At 39.4% G+C, this 20,183-nt stretch overlaps 1 protein-coding gene across 1 annotated transcript in view; it reads left to right on the top strand.

Annotated features, from left to right (window-relative positions):
- Window positions 1-13,935: 13,935 nt before the first annotated feature.
- DAB2IP (DAB2 interacting protein) overlaps window positions 13,936-20,183 on the top strand; it is a 275,541-nt gene continuing 269,293 nt past the window's right edge. The window contains exon 1 of the mRNA XM_072430460.1: window positions 13,936-14,630. The gene's annotated coding sequence lies outside the window, so the exon portion shown is untranslated. The remainder of the gene's footprint in view (window positions 14,631-20,183) is intronic.

Here is a 20,183-nt window from a genome sequence, read left to right as displayed (position 1 = left end):
CCAATAGCTATAACGCCACATATCATCTGCTTTCTCCAACGTGCCTTTCTGATTTTTGTCTGGCAGGGGTCCAGACCTAGAGTGTCTAAAAGGATTATCTACCTAAAGCCTATGAAGGCTTGGAAATGCCAAATATCCTGTACTAATATAGAGTGGCTCAACTGGCTCCCTTGTCTGCATACCACGGTAGGACACATAAGCCTCTATGGATTGAATTGAAAGCATTTCAGTTAGGACGATGTCAAATACTCAGGTGCGTTGATGTCACCCCATACTCCGTTTGCAACTATAGTGGGTAACCCGGTTTTTCCTCCGGGATGTGAGGCACCATCTTGTTTTCATGAGTGGATAACTGGGGTTGTTTTTTTCATATCTGCAACTACGCCATTTTGTTCAATCTTCTCTTTAATACACCAATAACCCCCTCTCGCTCACCTCTTTTGAGAGAAAATGTGATAAAGATTCCTTGGGCAAAGGTATTATCTCATTAATATATTGTTCTTTGCTTTCAGCATAAGTGAATGATAAACCACTATATGTGGGTAGATGGGAGGAAGGTATTGGTGGGCCGTTGGATGGTACCCAATGGGAGCAAATCTGTGACACAGCTGCACATGGTGTAGCCCATGTTGGCTTCCATGAGGCCAACTACAAACTGCTTATGAGATGGTATCTGGGTCTGGCTGGACTGGCGAAATTTCAACATAATAAGTCTAATTTGTGTTTCCAACAATGTGGTGCAGTGGGCACATTATACCATATGGTGGACCTGTCCACATATAAAATGATTCTAGATAGGTGTCTAATTACTTGTATATATACCCTTAGAGGAAAAAGTATGGGAAAAGATCCCTATGAAGCATTATTGCTCCTGAAACCAAACAATTGGAAGAAACACCAATTTAAACTTCTTAACTTTATCTTCACTGCTGCTAAGCAAACATTGGCGAAGGCTTGGTCCTTGAATATCCCTACTGTGACACAAATGAAACGCAAGATTAATTGGTATTTTACGAATGAACTATTGGCTGCTAAACTAAGTGAATTTTTTAGGAGTTTTCCAAGTGGTATAGATGCCATGGATCACCAATTATTTACCTGGGGATTTCAATATGGATTTACTTTCTTTATGAGGTGCCCCTTTAATATGGTCACCCCAACTAACAATAGTGGTTTTACTTGGTCTTGGGTCTTTTCCTCCCTAGCCTGTATCCTAGCCTTTTCCCTATTTTTCTATTTCTTTCTTCTCTCCTCTTTTTTCCTTTTTGTGCAGTTTTTTCCTATATATATGCACACACATTTGGTTAATGTATGTTACATAACTTGTGTTTCATGTTGTGAGCCATAGCTCCTGATTGTCAACCAATGGGTGCTATAGTTATTTTTTTCCTTCTACCTTTATGTTTTTGTTATATATCTTTGTTCTATTGAAAATATAACATTTCTACCTTTAATAAAAATATTGAAAACAAAATTTGTGGGACATAAACTCTGTGACATCAGACATAGGGTAACAAATGTGAATTGACTGGTTGGAAAAATAAAGAATTTCAGGTCTTCTGTCTGAATAAGTAGTAAGACTCTAATAAAACCAATCAATGGTGCAGCAAATGTAGCTTTTGTAGAATTATAAACATGGCAAATGTCTCTGAGATTTAGATTTGTCACTGAAGAATAGTGTTTAAAAAGACATGACTGGGTAAATATGTGGATAGTTGCAGATAGAAAATTGGTTTTCTTCTAACATGCAAAAGCATTGATATTATTTACTGCTTCCTACATATGATATGTATAAAGCAGTACAAAATTATTAATTCTTTTGCTTGTAACACTGATATAAATGGTGCACTACGGTAAAAGAGAATGCCAACATTTTATGAGGTCTTCGGAAACTTCCATAAGCTCAGCCCATTGGCCTGTTTCTGTCATCCAGTTTGAGGTTCATTCATTTCATGTAGTAAGCTGAGAATTCTCACATGCAGCTAGGAACGTTCTATATCTGAAGACTGTCTGAGGGGAATTTGAAGGCCTGCATGGACAAACATTAATACCACAGGGATCACTGTATACAGGCTGTAGCTCTATACATCATGTGGTTTGTTAACAAGATCTATGGCTTATTTTTTTATTTTGCGTTGTACTAGTCAGATTTTGAGTCCTCAACCTGCTGGGATCTTCTTAGTGTCTCTAGATGAATAGTAAATCCTTTGAGAGATTCCCAGGGTGACTATTCTCAGCAAAATACAGACGATACAGTGAAGGTGATTTACTAAATAAAAAAAATAAATATTGGTAGGAATACAATGCAAGCACTCAATTAGAGTGTATGCCTACATGTGATTTTGAACATATCAGCTGATTGTATCCTTATGTTGATAGCATGTACATGGTTCTGGGATGCTTTTAATTTATTATTAACCAGTATTTATATAGCACTGACATATTACGCAGCACTGTACAAAGTCCATTGTCATATCACTAACTGTCCCTCAAGGGAGCTCACAATCTAATGTCCCATACCATAGTCATTACCATAACCTAAAGTCAACTTGTGAGGGAAATTCTATTAACCTAACTGCATGTTTTTGTTGGGGGATTTGGGAGGAAACTCACACAGACACAGGGAGAACATACAAACTCCTTTGCAGATAGAGTGAAGGCTGAGATTCCTGTGAGCCAACTGTGCTGCCCACCTTTTTCAGTATTCAGTTTTAACCTTCCTCAAACAATTATCTTGCATATGTTTTTTTATTTATATGTTATATATGACACTAAAATTCTTTGACTTCAAAAAAACGAGAGAAACCAATATAAACGTTTTGGAGCTAGAATGTATCTTCTATTTAGCGCAATGCAGTACCTTAATAATAAGTTACATATATGTATACTGTGTTCACTGTATAAGCCTTTGCTCACAAAAAGGAACTGAACCTAGAACTCCAGCACTGAAAAGGCAAATGTGATATTAAAAAGCAGACCATGGCAACTATAATTTAATCAGGTCACATTAGAGAATGATGTTTACTGATTGAATGCTCCACTGGATATTCTTTTCTTTATTAAATACAGAGTTATCCATTTTTCCTGTGGCGGCAGTCTCCAGAATAAGGACATTGATCTTCACCTGAATTTGCAGATCTCTGTAAATCAGGCAGGTCATTAAATTAGAACATGGCCGCAGTCAGTTTCAGCCGGCGTTAAATAACAGATTTACCTGGGTGAGTGGATGGCCACTGCGACCTGTGGAGTACAAATGCGAATTTCCTCCTCTGTGAAATAAGTACAGGAGGGAGAGGCTGCGACATCATTAAATCCATTTTGAAGTTTATTAGAAGCGCACTGACCTCTAGAGCCCTGCGTTCAAATTCATTTTATCTCATCTGTATCATGTTCTTACAATATTCACAAGAAAGCTAAATCATTGTTATTTTACAGGCTCAGCATATGGGATTTCATATTATCCAGAGGACTCCATAACTTAGCGACTGTGCTGCAATATGACAGGTCTACCAACATGCAATGCGTTGCTTAAAGCAGATTTCCAGCTGAAACTACTGATTTAGTTTCAGGTGCAGCAAAATGAAACTATGTGTGAAGTGTAGACTAATAAAAATTGGATGTAGCAGGACAAACTGTGTCATTGTTGTCACAGAGGCAGATATACACTTTATTTAAAACCAAATAGACAAGCATTGTTATCAATTGCCTACTTTTGAATTTAAAAGCAGTTCTACTGTTTAAATGTGGAATACTGTAAAATCATTGTGTGTGACCAGCATTACCAGAAGTGCAAATAGATCTCAAAAGAAGCTGCATAATCCACAGTAAAAAAGAAACCAAGTCTCCAAACAGCCTCAAGGAAACTGCATTTTAGAAGTAAACGGCATCAGTCTTCGATATGCATTTTAGCATAGAAAATTGAGGCCTTTCTACTTTACACATGCCTTTATTATGTATGATTCTACATTAGCGTGTTGGCATATGTAGATGAAGAATTTAAACGTACTTTCATATGCACTGTGAGTACCATGTGTGTAGACCATAGTGCTGAAGAAAAACCTGCAGTGCAAACCCAGCCAGACGAATGTTGCAACACACATTAGACCACAAGATTTGCCAATCTAATTTTTGACGTTTTTTAAATATCTCACTGAAAGTTTTTGGGATGTTCATATAAATATAAGTACAGCATTTGTTAAACAAATAAAAATAAAGAGTGTGTATTATTCTAGTCTGCCTTCTCACCATGGTGCAGATGAGTAGGTCTGATATGAGGAAAAATATCTAATTTCCTATAATACAACAATGTGTTTTTCTTCCTTTCTTAGCTATGTTGTCAATGTGAAAAAGGGGATAAAGTAACCTGTTTTGTAAAGGTGTCAGATCATAGGATTGTAATCCTGCATCTTTGATGTTTATTTTTATTTCCAGCATTTTGTTTAGATTGCTGTTCTCCCAATGAATAAATCATATTTTTCAGGGGTAAAATTTCTGTTGTTGTCTTCCAATAAATCTTTATTCATCATGACAAATCAACTTTAGTAGTAATTACGATTATAACATAACGCTCCGCGGAGTGGCGTGCCATTGGTCTTTGCAGATATGTAACAATCTGTTTTATGGCTGGTCCCATGTTATGTAATGCGAAAATGGAATTTCAATCATTGGCGAGAAGTGGAACATAATAGCGTTGTCTCTCTGTGTGGATGAACATTAATCTACCGTCATGGCCAGCACCAGCTATTCATCCCGCTAATGATTTGTCATTGTTTGGGTCAGCCGTCACACAGCAAATGTTGCACTCTGCAGAATTGAATCTCTTGTTGTTACAGACAATGGCTCACTTAATGCATTTTTCTTCCTTTATTTAGAATATTATTGCCTCATCTTTAGCAGAAAGTTTCTTACAACATTAAAGTTCAGGTCTTAGACACTTTATAGCTGTAAACATTAGCGCTATTTGTAGGTAATTTGAATGAAAACTGGTCACATCTCCTCACCAGGTCTGTATTAAGAAAGTCAAGTGCCATTAGTAGAGTAGATGAAGGCTGGAATTCCAGTCCTTTTTTTTTCAGTCTTTGTTCTTGTTGTAGATGGTTTACTTACTTTTTGTCTGGTGAAGCCATTGCCAGCAGAACGGGAAATAAGGGTAAATCTTTCTAACACAGCCTGTTAAAACTTAACAGGAGTTTAAATCCTTCTATACTGTTCAAAACTAGATACAAAGTTATTTGCTTGACATAATTATTTGTGAACATTTAAAGCTCTAACCCACCTCTTTCTTTAGTCATGCAATTCTATTGGCTAATAGGAATGCCAGTACACGCCAATTAAACTATCGAGCCAATATTTACCTAGCCAGTATTGGAGCATAGGGGACCCAACAGACCCAGAAAGAACAATAATCCCTTCCTGTTTATTTACCTGGATGTCCCAGAATGGAAGGTTATTTACTAACACCCGAAGGTCCCCACTATGCAGAAGTGGCTGGCTGCTTTGTAAGTAGAGGCAAAATACACTTTTATGTGAAAGACCAAAAACACTACTATAATAAAGGAAATGTTTCCATAGAGATAAGCTAAAAAAAACTCCTGCAAGCCTTTCAAAATGGCTGCATTACCTTTAAATTCTGTTTCCTTGGATACCAAGAAAGATCTGACAATAAAACATTTTTTTTTAATTTTTTATTACTGAGGTCTCTAAAGGGATTATTTTGCCAGAAAACATGAATTGTACCAAACTTTATTATGTGTTCAGCAATACAGGTGATAAATGTTGTCTTTATATCGTCTATATATGACACTGCCACTCTCCAAATATAAGTTATATTTTAAAAGGATAATATCACTGCTTTCCAAATATCCTACATAAGTGACACCACCACCCTTCCGATATGTTATATTGTGTAAGGATGACATAATTTCCCCCCAGATATAAGTTATATTTTACAGTGTCTTCACTTTTCCTCAAATAAAAGTTATATTTTAAAGCATTTCACTGCTCTCTCCAGCCATATTATATTATTATTATTATTATTATTATTAATAAACAGGATTTATATAGCGCCAACATATTACGCAGTGCTGTACATTAAATAGGGATGTACAGGATCGGTGCTATACGATCGTTCGCCGATATCGTGCAGGATCGTTCGTCGTTCGTTTACCAACGATAATTATTGGAAGTGTGTACGTAGCTTTAGAATGCCGCCTGTGACTCCATGTTTGATGCGTGTGCTTTGTCAGTATCACCTCTGCTAATCACACCTCCCCAAACTGATATTTACTGCTTTTCCTATATTTAATAAGGCGGGACGCTTTTACTACTTTTTACTGGAAAGGAAATTAAAGGATGCCTTTATAGAGCCAGACAACTCTCCCTATCCTTGGATTCACTTAACTCTTTCAGGGATGCTTTTGACAAACTTTGCAATATGCTTTGCTTTTTCTCCCATTAGAAGAAGTTTTTCTCTATCTGTACTTTTAGCAAGTTTGTAGAGTTCAGAATTTTAATTTTGCCATGACTGTGATGAATGGCTAGACGCACGCTTCACGGATCTAATCTTTGCTGGAGTGCGTCGTTAAGCTGAAGAGCTTAGTTTCTGATTGTCTAGGTCAGGAATTCGAAAGAGTTGAGAGTCACCATAACAAGGTGCATCTATCATTTCCGTTCATATCCAGTTTCTTAGAAGTTTCATCCTGCTGTGAGCAATCTCCAGCTTGCCAGCACAAGTTCCCTAGTGAATCTATGTAATGTACATATAGTCTTAGATATAGGTAAATATAGTCTTACTAGCTGATTACCTGGCGTTGCCAGGGTATTTATTTATTGCAATCCTATATTATACAGGAAAGGGAATCAAATAAAGCTATAGTGTTAAAAGTATAGGTACAATTTACAATTAAATTAAATGAACCTAAATTAATGGTATATGTTCCAATGCTTTCTTGTTATGTTTTAAATTATTTTTTTAAAGAACATTATGCTCATGAAACATCCTTTGTAACTTTAAGACAATCTGAAATTTTGTTCCTGGGATGTAGGTGCACCTCTGGTCAGTTTCTTTTAGTTAGTTTTCAATAAAATATAGTTGTAGAAATTTTAGTGGTTGATCTGGCAGCGGAAGTAACGATCCCACTTTATGGTTAATTTACCCTTGCACCGTGAATGTGGATGGAATTCCAGGCTGTTGAACAACTGATGTGGCGCCGAATGATGTCATTTGGAAACATGATTTGTATTTTCTGATGTTATTAAGAAAATGCTTTGACTCTGAGGTATTTGCTGATGTGTAATTCCAAAGTTCTTGTGGTGGTGTTTTTCCAGTTGGTAGAGTTTGACTTTCCCTTTTTTGCAGCAAATACCAGGAGACTCAGATTTGAACTTCTTGGCTTGACAAGAACTACAAACCATTTCCATTTTTCCGATGGTAACACTTGCATGCTGTGAGTAGTCTTTATGTGGATCATAGTGGAATCTTTCCAATGCTAAGCTAAAATGTTGTGCAGTCAGTGATCGTCTGGCTCTTTCTCCCATTTTGTGTACTCGGGTCTCATGCTGTTGTACTGTCTCTAAAGCTCTTGATGTAGTAGCTCTCTCTCTCTTATCCTGTAGTTGGGCCTCATGCTGTTGTACTGTTACATCCAAGTATAGCTCTGACATATAGCAGAGCACTGTACACAGATGACTGGTGCACTCACATGAGTCTCAGTCATATGTATGGCAAGTTTGGTTGAAATGTCTCCAAGTCCAATATACAAATATTATAAAATACAATTAAATTAAATTACCTAAATTAATGGCATATTTTCAATGCTGTTTTAAATGTTTTAATAAGAACATTGTGCTCATGAACATTCTTTGTAACTTTAGGACAATCTGAAATTTTGTTCCTGAGATGTAGGTGCACCTACCCAGTTTCTATTAGTTAGTTTTCAATAAAATATAGTTTGACCAGTTGGCATAGTTTGACTTTCCCTTTTTTTGCAGCAAATACCAGGAGATTCAGATTTAAACTTCTTGGCTTGACAGTAACTACAAACCATTTCCATTTTTACAATGGTAACACTTGCATGCTGTAAGTAGTCTTTATGTGGATCATAGTGGAATCCTTTCCATGTTAAGCTAAAATGTTGTGCAGTCCGTGATCATCTGGCTCTTTCTCTCATTTCGTGTACTTGGGTCTCACACTGTTGTACTGTCTCTGATGCTCTAGATGTAGTATCTCTTTCTTTTATTTCCTGTAGTCAGGTCTCACTCTGTTGTACTGTCACTGAAGCTCTAAATGTAGTATCTCTTTATCTCATTTCCTCTACTTGGGTGTCACGCTTTTGTACTGTCTCTGAAGCTCGAGATGTGGTAGCTCTTTCTCTCATTTCCTGTACTCGGGTCTCATGCTGTTGTACTGTCTCTGAAGTTCTGGATGTAGTAGCTCTATCTCTGTTATCCTGCAGTCGAGCCTCATGCTGTTGTACTGTCTCTGAAGCTCTAGATGTAGTAACTCTTTCTCTCATTTCCTGTAGTCGGGTCTCATGCTGTTGTACTGTCTCTGAAGCTCTACATGTAGAAGCTCTATCTCTCTGATCGTGTAGTCGGGCCTCATGCTGTTGTACTGTCTCTGAAGCTCTAAATGTAGTAGCTCTCTCGTGCAGCATGGCAAGTCTTTTATTCCTGTCCTTGGGATTTTCTATGGTGTTGTTTTATTTTCTTTTGCCTTTGATTGCACTCGGCCATTTGCCTTACGTTTTCTCTTTACAGGCCAAAATTTTTTAAAAGAGTCCAAAAAAAGGTATGTTAGCAAAAGCACATGGTCACTGAGCAATACACACACATACATACATACATACATGCAAATATACCTCTGACATATACCAAAGCGCTGTACAAAGATCAGCGGTGCCCTCACATGAGTCTGAGTCATATGTCTAGCAAGTTTGGTTGAAATGTCTCCATGCGTTTCTTAGCGCATTCACCAAATATAGCTCTGTCATATTCCACAGCACTGCATAAAGATCAGTGACTCTGAGTCATATATCCAGCAGTTTGGTTTAAATGTCTCGATGAGTTTCCGAGTGATGGTGGAACATAGCAAGTTTGGTTGAATAGTCTCCATGCGTTTCCTAATGATGACATACACACATACATCCAAATATAAATCTGACATATAGCACAGCGCTGCACAAAGATGACTGGTGCACTCACATAAGTCTCAGTCATGTGTATAGCAAGTTTGGTTGAAATGTCTCCATGCATTCCTAGCGATCACCAAATATAGCTCTGACATATACCACAGCGCTCTATAAAGATCAGTGACTCTGAGTCATATATCCAGCAGTTTGGTTTAAATGTCTTGATGCGTTTTCGAGTAATGGTGGAACATAGCAAGTTTGGTTGAATAGTCTCCATGCGTTTCCTAATGATGACATACGCACATACATCCAAATATTAATCTGACATATAGCACAGCGCTGCACAAATATGACTGGTGCACTCACATAAGTCTCAGTCATATGTATAGCAAGTTTGATTGAAATGTCTCCATGGGTTTTTGAGTGATGGTGGAACATACATACACTTACACACACATACATACATACAATTTTAATAAATTGATGGAATAAGCACTGAAAATTTATAGTGCTTATTTTTTAGCTGCAGAAAACATGGAGAAATTCACCCTTAGTGATCACAAAAAAGAATGAAGTTGTGTTTCAGCTAGTTTCTAACAGATTAAAGTAATTCCTGGTTGTCACATTAAAAGTCTGGAAGGCTGTAAAGTCCATGCCACCAGAGAAAATAAAGGAAGTGGAGCTGAAATTTTAATAGGGTTGTTTTACTAAAGCAACAAAGCCAAATTCATTTTCACTTAGTTTAGTGAATGAGGTGAAGCTTTCAATATTAAATTGTGTTTTTTTTCTTTCCTTAACTTTGTAAGTAAATCAACCCCTGTGCCTCTATTGTGAACCTTTTAGTTTATTTCACTGCAATTCCTGCAACTACAAAGGTTAGTGATTGTTTTCCATGTATTATATACCAGAGGTCTGTTTTCATATTGTTATCTAAGCATATGTAAAAGCACTCTTTCGTGTAGGTATCACTTAAAAAAAACCTAACCAAAGACTGGCATTATTGAGTTATTGCTCGTGGGTGAGGCCCCATTTAAAGTAGCTGTTTCTGCTTCTAAGCTTTTATCTATAGAAACAATTGATTCTGCTTGAGCTACCTTCCCACTAACATGCATGAAAAATGTGAGGGTGGTATGGAGAGTTAAAACAGTTAATTTACAATTCTTGATCAACTACAAATGCCAGTATTCCATGCCAGTCAGCAAATAGGATTCTAAAATGTTTACCATTTTTACAAAAGAAAGCAAAGTTTTACTTTATTTGAAAAATAGTTTACAGTCTGCATGTGAACTTCTTCATTTTGATATAAAGATGACATTAGGAAATATGGCTGTGAATAGAATCAAAATTCTATGAATATAGATTTTGCATTGGGCCTAGGCATTATTCTGCTTTGACAGGCAGTGGTGCTCCATACCATGTTTTGCTGTCAACATTCCACCAGAAGGAAGTTTAGAAATGTCATCCAGAAAATATACACCCACAGAGCAGATTCAGGATCTCCTGTGTGTAGTAAAGAGGCAGCCTGTCTACTCAGACATGAACAGCTGGGACACAAAAATGAAATACCTTCCCAGGGTTGTGGGGGTCAGTGTGAATGGCAACAGATACTTGTACATCTCTGTCTGTGTTGGTCTAACACACATGACTACATTGTTCTAATTTTCACAATCCCTATTTTTTATTTTTCATTAGATGTTTTTATTTTCTTTGAAAACTCAGCAATGCAAAGATTCATTTGGAAAAAATTGTTCACTTCATCCAATAATTATGTCCCCAATCTGGATATGATCTTAGGTTCTTAGCAACACTCTTTGGGCCCAAAGTTAGATAAAGTGCAATAGGAACAATTTATAGCTTTAAAAGTTAAGTTAGGCTAGCGATTGTTCAGGTTGGTCTTTGAGTAAAGGAGGTTTTTTTTTTAATTGTTGCTAATACCTTTTACCTTGTCCTGGTGCCTCCATACCATCGCTAAATAAAATGACATGGCTATGCACTTGTGATCAGATGCAGTCATTTTCTATTGGGAATGTGTAGGATGTGGTAGCAATAATGCAGAATCTGCATGGATGGTCCGATGAGGTGGAAAGTAGAAGATGAGAAAGTCAGTGTCGAGTTAGTGCAGAAGGATGCACGCTTTCAATGAGTTTTATTGAAGGTTATGTGTGTCTTTTATGCATGTGTTGTGTAAATATTGTTAATTTGGCCTCTTTTTGGTAGTAAATGTGGGTGGAAGTTCCCCTTTAAGCAGGGCCATAACTACCGTATTTCCCCGATGATAAGGCATCCCCATTGATTTTTGCTCAAAAAAAATAAAATAAAGCACCCCCCGCAAATAAGACACCCACCGATACCTGCCACTGTGTGCCTCTGTGTGACTCCTTGATGCTGGCTGCAGTGCAGAGTGAAACTGAAAGTAACTTCAAAGGACAAGCAAGCTGCTGATCCCTGCCTTAACAGAGTCTGTTACCTAGCCGTAGAAGCCAAACAAAAAGTCAGTGAACAGAAGGGGACAATGAATGGCACAGAGTGAACAGAAGGGGACAATGAATGGCACAGAGTGAACAGAAGGGGACAATGAATGGCACAGAGTGATCAGAAGGGGACAATGAATGGCACAGAGTGAACAGAAGGGGACAATGAATGGCACAGAGTGGAGTGATCAGAAGGGGACAATGAATGGCACATGAGTGATCAGAAGGGGACAATGAATGGCACATGAGTGATCATGAGTGATTTTTAACAAATGTGTACTGTAGTCTTCTTCATGGAAAAATAAGACATCCCCCTGAAAATAAGACCTAGGGCATATTTTGCCATTTCAAAAAATATAGGACAGTGTCTTATCTTAGGGGAAACAGGGTAGAAATCTATGCACTCCAACACTTTCTGACCCTAAAGGAAAAGAAGACTTGAGAGAGGAGCAGCAATTGTGATGCTGAAGTCCAGTTGTTGTATTTGCTCTATATAAGATACATTTTAATACTTTTTATCCTGTCTATTTGTTACCCTGACCTCTGACCCTTTCTCTCATTTATGGGGATGGCTTTCCAGGAGTCAGTAAGGCTGATTTACTAAAATTAATAAAAAAACTTTTAAATAAAAATCTTCATTTAAAAATGTGGGATTGGCCAAGGGAAGTGAATATTTACAGAATATATTTTTTGTAAATTAGCCTAATTATGTATCACTGTTTCATCTGCAGAAAGGACTGTTTCTGCATGTATGCCAGAATTTAATATTGGCTGAGTTGGGTAACTCAAACGCCCTGGAGATTTGGCATGATGGGGGAGAGGCCAAGATGAATGAAGATGGACCAAAATAATTGGGGAACTCCATTCACACTGAGAGAAGACAACAATTATTTCCCTTGCTGATCTCCTAAAGATGCTAATTGCCTGGCTTTATCTAGCCCAGCATTTTCTAACACACTTGCAATAAATGTTGTACAAAAGATACATTTATGATTGCTTCAGGTGGTAAACTTGATGACTGTACATTTAGTACCTTTGTTTAAGGGAGAAGGGAGGGGGGAAGATGATATTGAGATGCTTCACTGTGCTTTTTTAAATACAATATAAAAGTGATATTGGTTGTTAGCAGACAGTCATGAGTAATGCAGATCACTAAAAACTTTCTCAACATTAGGGAACACCTTTACATACGTTATATTTTTACTGCACACACAAAATAATCTGGAGTGTGTATGGAACAAAGTCACCAATCTCTGACAGTACTGTTTAGGAACCTGAGACCCTGTGCTCTGTATTTTTCTTTATCCCCAGCTTCTGTGTTTTGCATCCAGTTTTGTAATACTGTACACATTGAGTTTCTCTGCATTGTATTGCTCTGCATATAAAATTTCTATTTACTTGTAACTCCTGTCCATGTATTTCTCTGCACCACCAGTGCCTGTATTGCTTTGTACTCCATCTCCCAGTATAACTCTGAACCCCTTAATCCCCAGCCCTCCCCCATTATATCTGTATTGCTTTCTACCTCAGACTTTTTTGCTCTATACCCCCTACTCTTTGTAGTTCTCATTTTTGTTCTGTAGTCCTGTTTTTGTATTGTTTTGCACCCCCAGTCTCTGCCTTTCCCTATACCTCAAGTTTCAGCATTGCCCTGTACCTCAAGTTACCTGTATTGCTCTACATTGCTCTATACCCCCAGTCCCTGCAACGCCTGAAATGTCCTGCACCCTAAGTTCCTGCATTGCTATGTGCCTTACGTTGTAACATTGCTCTGTACTTCAAGACTCAGCATTGCTCCTTTCCCCCAGTCCCTGTACTGCTGGGTACCGCAAGCCCTTCTCACCACCTCACAGTCCCCGCATTGCTGTGTGCCCCCAGTCCCCGTATTGCTCGGTACCTCCCGTCCTTGTATCTCTCCTGTGCCTCCGGTATTGCTCGGTACCTTCCGACCTTGTATCTCTTCTGTGCCCCCGGTATTGCTCGGTACCTCCCGTCCTTGTATCTCCCCTGTGCCTCCGGTATTGTTTGGTACTTCCCGTCCTTGTATCTTTCCTGTGCCCCCCGTATTGCTCGGTACCTCCAGTCCCTGTATCTCTTCTGTGCCCCTGGTATTGCTTGGTACCTCCCGTCCTTGTATCTCTCCTGTGCCCCCGGTATTGCTCGGTATCTCCAGTCCCTGTGCAGAGCTCAGTACAGGGACCCGGCAGGCTGAGGCCGCCCCTGGGTTGTCCCGTTCTGCTTATTCACAGTCTGCAGTGATTCATCTGAGCAGCTCCGGGATCTCTGGACACAGACAGCTGCCTGAGCTGCAAGGAGAGAACATCGGGGCCTGTGAATGTTGCTGGAGTCCGGGGGGGGCCACCTTGCATTTTGTTGCCCAAGGGCCCTTATACCGGCCAACTTACGACAGGGGCCGCTCAAGCACCAGAACTGGGCACATGGTGCCAGAAACCGAGCACAAGGTCCCCCAATTATAAAAGCTGAAGAGGGATCCCCCAAGTTGTAACTACAAAGAATGGGCACCCACCAACACTAAGGACAGGTTCTTCTGTGAAACAGCAACTAGAAGTGCAAAGAACATGAGAGAGGGTCCTACAGCTGCAAGAATTGAGTACAAGTCCCCCCAATCTCTGACCAGAGGGGCCACCATCTACAACCACTGAAGAGAGGGGCCACATTTACAACCACAGAGAACAGGACCCCAGCTACAACCACTAAAGAAAAGGGTCTACCAGCTACAACTACTGAGAATAGGAGCCACTCATACTGAAATGCTAAGGGGCCACACTTACGCTGTGCAGCCCTGAATGACAGCCTACAAGCAATAGGAGAAGAGGAGAACTTGTCTTGGCATCACTTGTTGAATCTGAAGTGAACAGAGATGATGGGAGCCCAGCCTTTCCATCCTAGGGACCCCTAAGACCTGTTGTCATAGGGCCCCTATCTGTTTCTAACTATTGATACCTTGAAGTCCCCCCTCCACTTGTGAGCCTTCCTACCTTGGGGGCCCTCGGTGCCCCAAACCCTAAAGGTAAGTCCTGACTGAACTCTGCTTCTCTTAAAAAATCTTACATGTAGTAGTTAGGGACAATGTTTCATTGGGCTTGATTTGTTAATACACATTCATCTATGAACATGCATTGATGCTACATGCATGAGCAATACACATGCTTCTAGAGTCTGTGCTATGTGCATTCTGTGTTGCAGCTTCAGAAAAAGTAATAAGAGGAAACTAGGACCACTCTGTGAACATCATTGTATTATCAGTGAACGCTCCCACATCTAAGCTTGTGATCAAAAAATACACCTGTGGTTTACACCTGATCTGTTAAAATACTCACTAAATTAGCCTCATGCTGTCTGCACAGCTGATCAGATTTCACATCTATTAGAACTATTTTGAGAGATTTGCTCTCACTTCCTGTGTGGCTATGTGACAGGAAGTGAATGGAAATTTTTCCCCCTGCCTCTCTCAATACTCTGTTGAGCTGCTGTCTATCTTGCTGACACACAAACACTAAGGCCCTGTTTTACTAAAGTTCTGTAAGGCTGGAGAGAATACACTTTTATGAGTGAAGCTGGGTAATCCAGAAAACCTGGAATAGATTCTTAGGTATTCTTTAAGTGGCAAAGCTGAGAGGCTACATAAACCTGTTGGAAATGTCCACAGCATTTAAATGCTGATTGGGATTTCAATCACCTCCATTCTGTTCAGTAATAACAAAGACTTTGGGGCAGTTCAGTACTGGTTGACAATGGCAAATGTGTGGTACTGCTAATAAAAAAAGCCATATAAACATAGCCGTATAGTTGGGAAATTGAGTTTGCATTTTGCTGTATTTTCAGGTTTCAGCAGCTAGACCATTGTGCTTGTTTACTGATTATTAATTACTGATTACTATTTAGAGAGCACGTGTCCCTCATTCCACAGAACTGTGTTGCCTTTGTGCCAGGGGACATAGGATAAAAGGAAGATAAAATAAGGCAAAGGGATCATGACTTGTAATTAAGCTCTTCTGTAATGCACCCCATTGGAAATTGGCGAATCTACTCTTTAACCCTTTGGGTGCACCAATGCCTAGTGTACTGTTGTTCTATATTAAATTCAGAAGTTTGGTTCAAAGATGCGCTGAGCTGCTAAGATTGAGTCTGTCTCTGCAGGGAGTGAAAGAGGCATTTGAAATGTAGGGGCAAATCCTGTCATTAAATATTCTCTTTTGTAAGCTGGAAATGAAAAATCGGGATGCTGTGATCTTTGGCCTTTGGATGTCAGCACATAAACCGTTAGCGAAAGGTTCAGTAAGATTATGTAAGATCTTCTTTTCTTTTTGCTCGGTCAGGCTTTGGATACCATATTGGGATGCACATTTTATCTGGACTGTAGGATAAAACACAGCCTGTGGCTTGTTAGCTGCTGCGGAAATACAAGCCCCAGAAACACCTGAGAGCCTCCAGCTGCTAAGAATTGTGGTTCTTAACCAACCACACAACATAATTTCAAGTAAAGTCCCAATGTAAAACTAGAGGACTATATTTAGTTCATGTTGTCATTTACTGAGTGAGATAAAAGTGGTGTGGATTAATGTAGACAATCCTCTTCACAATTTCGTTGCCATTTTGAGAATAATCATCAGTAGAAACAGCCCATGGAATTGTGATCTGAACAGACAATTATTCACTGGACTAAATCTATAACTACGTATATACAGGTTTTGGCGTGTATTCCACTTTATTAAAACAGCAAACCAACACACGGACATACTTAGTAAGAAAGTAAATGGTAAGCTTGTGAATTTCACACATTTTGAGTGGGCCAAAACTCTTTTAAATGTAGTGCATGGGGAAAGGAAACACCGAATGTTTACAGTGATTTTCATGGAGCATTAAGCGTGCAGCTCGGAGATCTCTGTCATCATCAGATTTGGACACTTTTTAATCCTTTGCAAAAAAATGTTTGCAAATCCATAACACGTGTTCTATGCCACAGCAGTCATTATTTTCATTGTTGTCCATTTACCAAGTTGATTGATTGTACTTTGCCATACTTTTCTCATTTCATATATATTTATATCAAACTGGTATGTAATCTGTATTTTTATGTTATATTCATTGTAAAATCAAGTTAACTGAAGTGAAATTAGGGTAGAGGACTAACAACATTGTACAGTGTATTAGAGCTCTCAGTAGATATAGGTGTCCAATATCACGACAGGTCCTGGTACTTATGTTAGGCATGTCTGAGTATACAACTATTTACTATAATAAATGGTGCCATTGTTCATGCATTTTAGTCCTTGTATTGGCCACTTTATTGACATATATGTCATAGCTGAGCTGGTCCGAATCAAGAAACATCTATCTCCTTATTGTGGTATTCACAGCTCTGTGTATAGTCACTGTTTTCAAAATGTGACTATATTTGTATTAGTTTAGTGATAATGCATAAATAGATAGTTTAGTTATTTTCTTTAAGTATTTGTTGCTTATGTTAGTCCTGAAAGCCCTCTGTAGTTTGTGAGGGTTTAGGTATTGGGTTTCAATGCTATCAGCACCCCCCAACAAGAAGTGGAGGTTAGGTCTTAATTGACAGTTACAGCTCCTCTGTAAACTCTTTCTACATGCAGTTTCTTTATATTCTAGCCATGTTTGGCCTCGTCTGTGGCGCCCCTTGTCCAGTAACGGCAGCTTGCTGTCATCGGGTCAATATCTTTGTATGCTGTTGTTGTTAAACGGCTCCTCAGAGACTGGCTTGTCCCAGTTGATCCTATGGCCAATCAATCTCTCTGACTACAATACTGAATTGTCAATTAATTCACCTCTGTTAAGAGCCCCTAGGGCCGAATTTTGGACAGCCATTGGGAAACTTTTACTTTTCATTTAAAACACACAGTGTTATTCAAGAGTTATTTGGCATGGTCTGTACAGCATAGCGTGCTGATATGTATTATATAATGAAGCACTCCAGCAATATATATGTACTGCTTTATTAAAACCAATTTAGTGGATTTATCTGCTGCACACCGAGGAAGTACAGTGCCAGAACACAGAGACATCAGATCAGGAGATCAGGTAAATATATATCTTCTTCTCTTCTACTACATAAAACATTCATTACTACCTTCTCAAGTGAAACCAGTTATGTAATTCTTATGGTAAGTGCTGTAACCCACAGAAAAAAAACTGTATTTGTCTTTTCTTTATTCAGAGAAGCACAAGATGAATTCTTTTTGTGTGCTTTTGTTTACTGTAATTATTAGGAACTCTTTATTGCATAAGGCTGAAAGCAATCGCAAGGCATATCAGGCTAAGAGGCTTGACAAGGGTAGTTCGGATCCCTTGCCCTGCTCCACTCCCTCTCCCCCCCTTTTATATTTTACCATCATCATTAAACAAGTTACTTTTTTCCCCACCCCCCACTCCGCTTGCCAACCTCCCTTTCTTAACCCCCTTCTTACATAAAATACCACACTCCTTTTGAACTTAAAATTGGCTGGCAAGCAGCCGTTTATTTACCAACCAATTAACATAAATTTTCATAAATAACCATAAATTAAATAACTTTAGACATACATAACCTTAATGAACCTTAAATAACATGAATAACAAAACATAACATGAATATTAACACATTACCCTGAAACATGAATAAATATAAATAACTAAATAAATAACAGTGTAATAACTCTAACTCTAGACTTTGTTTCCATTATTAACCCTTAACATTCAAATTAACCACCTCTTTTTACTTTTGCTATTATTTACCAGGCTGCAGGTCCTGAAAGGTAAAGCCCACCCAGTTGCAATATTTGCAACCCACCATAACCACCACTAGGGCCCCTAGGCCCACCTTGCCTCAGGGGCCCACCTCAAACATCTTAAAGGGGCACTCCACCACCCAGGATGCCCCTTCACCACCAACTTACCACGGGCACTTACCTTCCCCCCGACCCCAACCGCCCACTAAACCTAAACTTTTAGGGAGGGAGGGTGGGAATTTTCTTCTTGTAAAACTGTGACGACCTACGACACAGCCCCCTTTTATCTCTATATAATATCTCCACCCCTTTTAATATACATCCTCTCATCTTCTTCTCTTCCCCCCTGCATCAACTCCTGCCCCCCCCCCCCCCCCCCCCCCCCCCCCCCCCCCCCCCCCCCCCCCCCCCCCCCCCCCCCCCCCCCCCCCCCCGCTCTTTTCCCTGGGCAGCCCCTTACACCCCTGTCATGAGGCCCTGCTCTTAATGCTGTGGGCCTCTCTATAATGGGGCCTGGAGGACCTGGGGTTGCTCTCTTTCCTTTCCCTTTTTTTGTTTTTTCCACCCAGGCACCTTCTCAAACAGCTTAAAACTTTGAATGTGGACAGCACAGTGGTTTAGAGGTTAGCACACTGGCCTATGCAGCACTAGGTCCCAGGTTCAAATCTTGGCCGGGACACTATCTGCATTGTATTTGCAGGTTCTCCCTGTATTGAGTGGGTTTTCCCTGGGTACTCTGGTTTCCACCCACATTCCAAAAACATGCAATTAGGTTAATTGGCTTCCCCCCTTAGACTGTGGTAATGACATATGACTGAGTTTGGGACATTACATTGTGAGCTCCTTTGAGGGACAGCTAGTAACATGATAATAGTTGTTGTACAGTACTGAGTAATATGTTGGTACTACCGTGTTTCCCCGATGATAAGGCAGGGCCATCAAATAAGACAGCCCCCCCTTTCAATAACTGTGTACTGTAGTCTTCTTCATGGGTAAAAAAGGCATCCCCCTGAAAATAAGCCCTAGAGCATATTTTGGCCTTCCAAAAAAAATAAGACAGTGTCTTATCATCGGGGAAACAGGGTATATAAATACTGCATAAAAATATTAAAAGAGTGCTTTTGTTCAGATGGGGTCCCATCAACATTTTGTTCTGGTGCTGCTGCCCCCTGAACTGCTTCTGCATATGGTTAACATCAGTCACTTGAATGTTGGGCACTAAAGTAAAATATTGGCTGTTCTTTCATTGGAAAAGTGAGGTAAATATTTTCGGTATGTTTTAGTGTTTTTGGCAAGTGAGAGGTGTTCTCTTCCTTGTGCCTTAACTTTATGATTTTCCTTGTGATAATAGGTCATGCATGCTGGTAAATTGCCAGAGTTGGCAAATCTCATGGGTGGGATTTTTTTTTTTTACCTACTGTGCTGTGTCTTTGTGCAGGTAATTGGTAGGCTGCAGAATGTTAAGTAGAAACAGGTGTTTTTCTGGTATTTTTATTGGCCCCTCTCAGTACCTTGCAACCAAAATTTCACGTCGTGTCTGTACCCAGCCAGCCATAGCCAATTATACTGTGCCACAATGAAGTCTTTCAGCATGATTGTTTGATTTGCTGGTGTGCAAATGCTGGTTCTGAAGACATTCTGTGGTCTCATGTCAGATGAGTGTGTTTCTATTACAAAAAATTGCCTATTACATGTATTGTCATCCAGATAATGTCCTTCATACATATTTTTTGATTGTGTTATCGACTTTTTCCATAGTTTCTCAGAGCTTGAAGTAAAAATTTCTGGCATCCCTTGCTCTGTCAAATGGTTTGTCACACCTAGCTTTC

The sequence above is a fragment of the Pyxicephalus adspersus genome, chromosome Z (genome assembly GCF_032062135.1).
Source record: "Pyxicephalus adspersus chromosome Z, UCB_Pads_2.0, whole genome shotgun sequence".
Classification (NCBI taxonomy): domain Eukaryota; kingdom Metazoa; phylum Chordata; class Amphibia; order Anura; family Pyxicephalidae; genus Pyxicephalus; species Pyxicephalus adspersus.
This window is presented reverse-complemented; position numbering and strand designations above follow the sequence as displayed.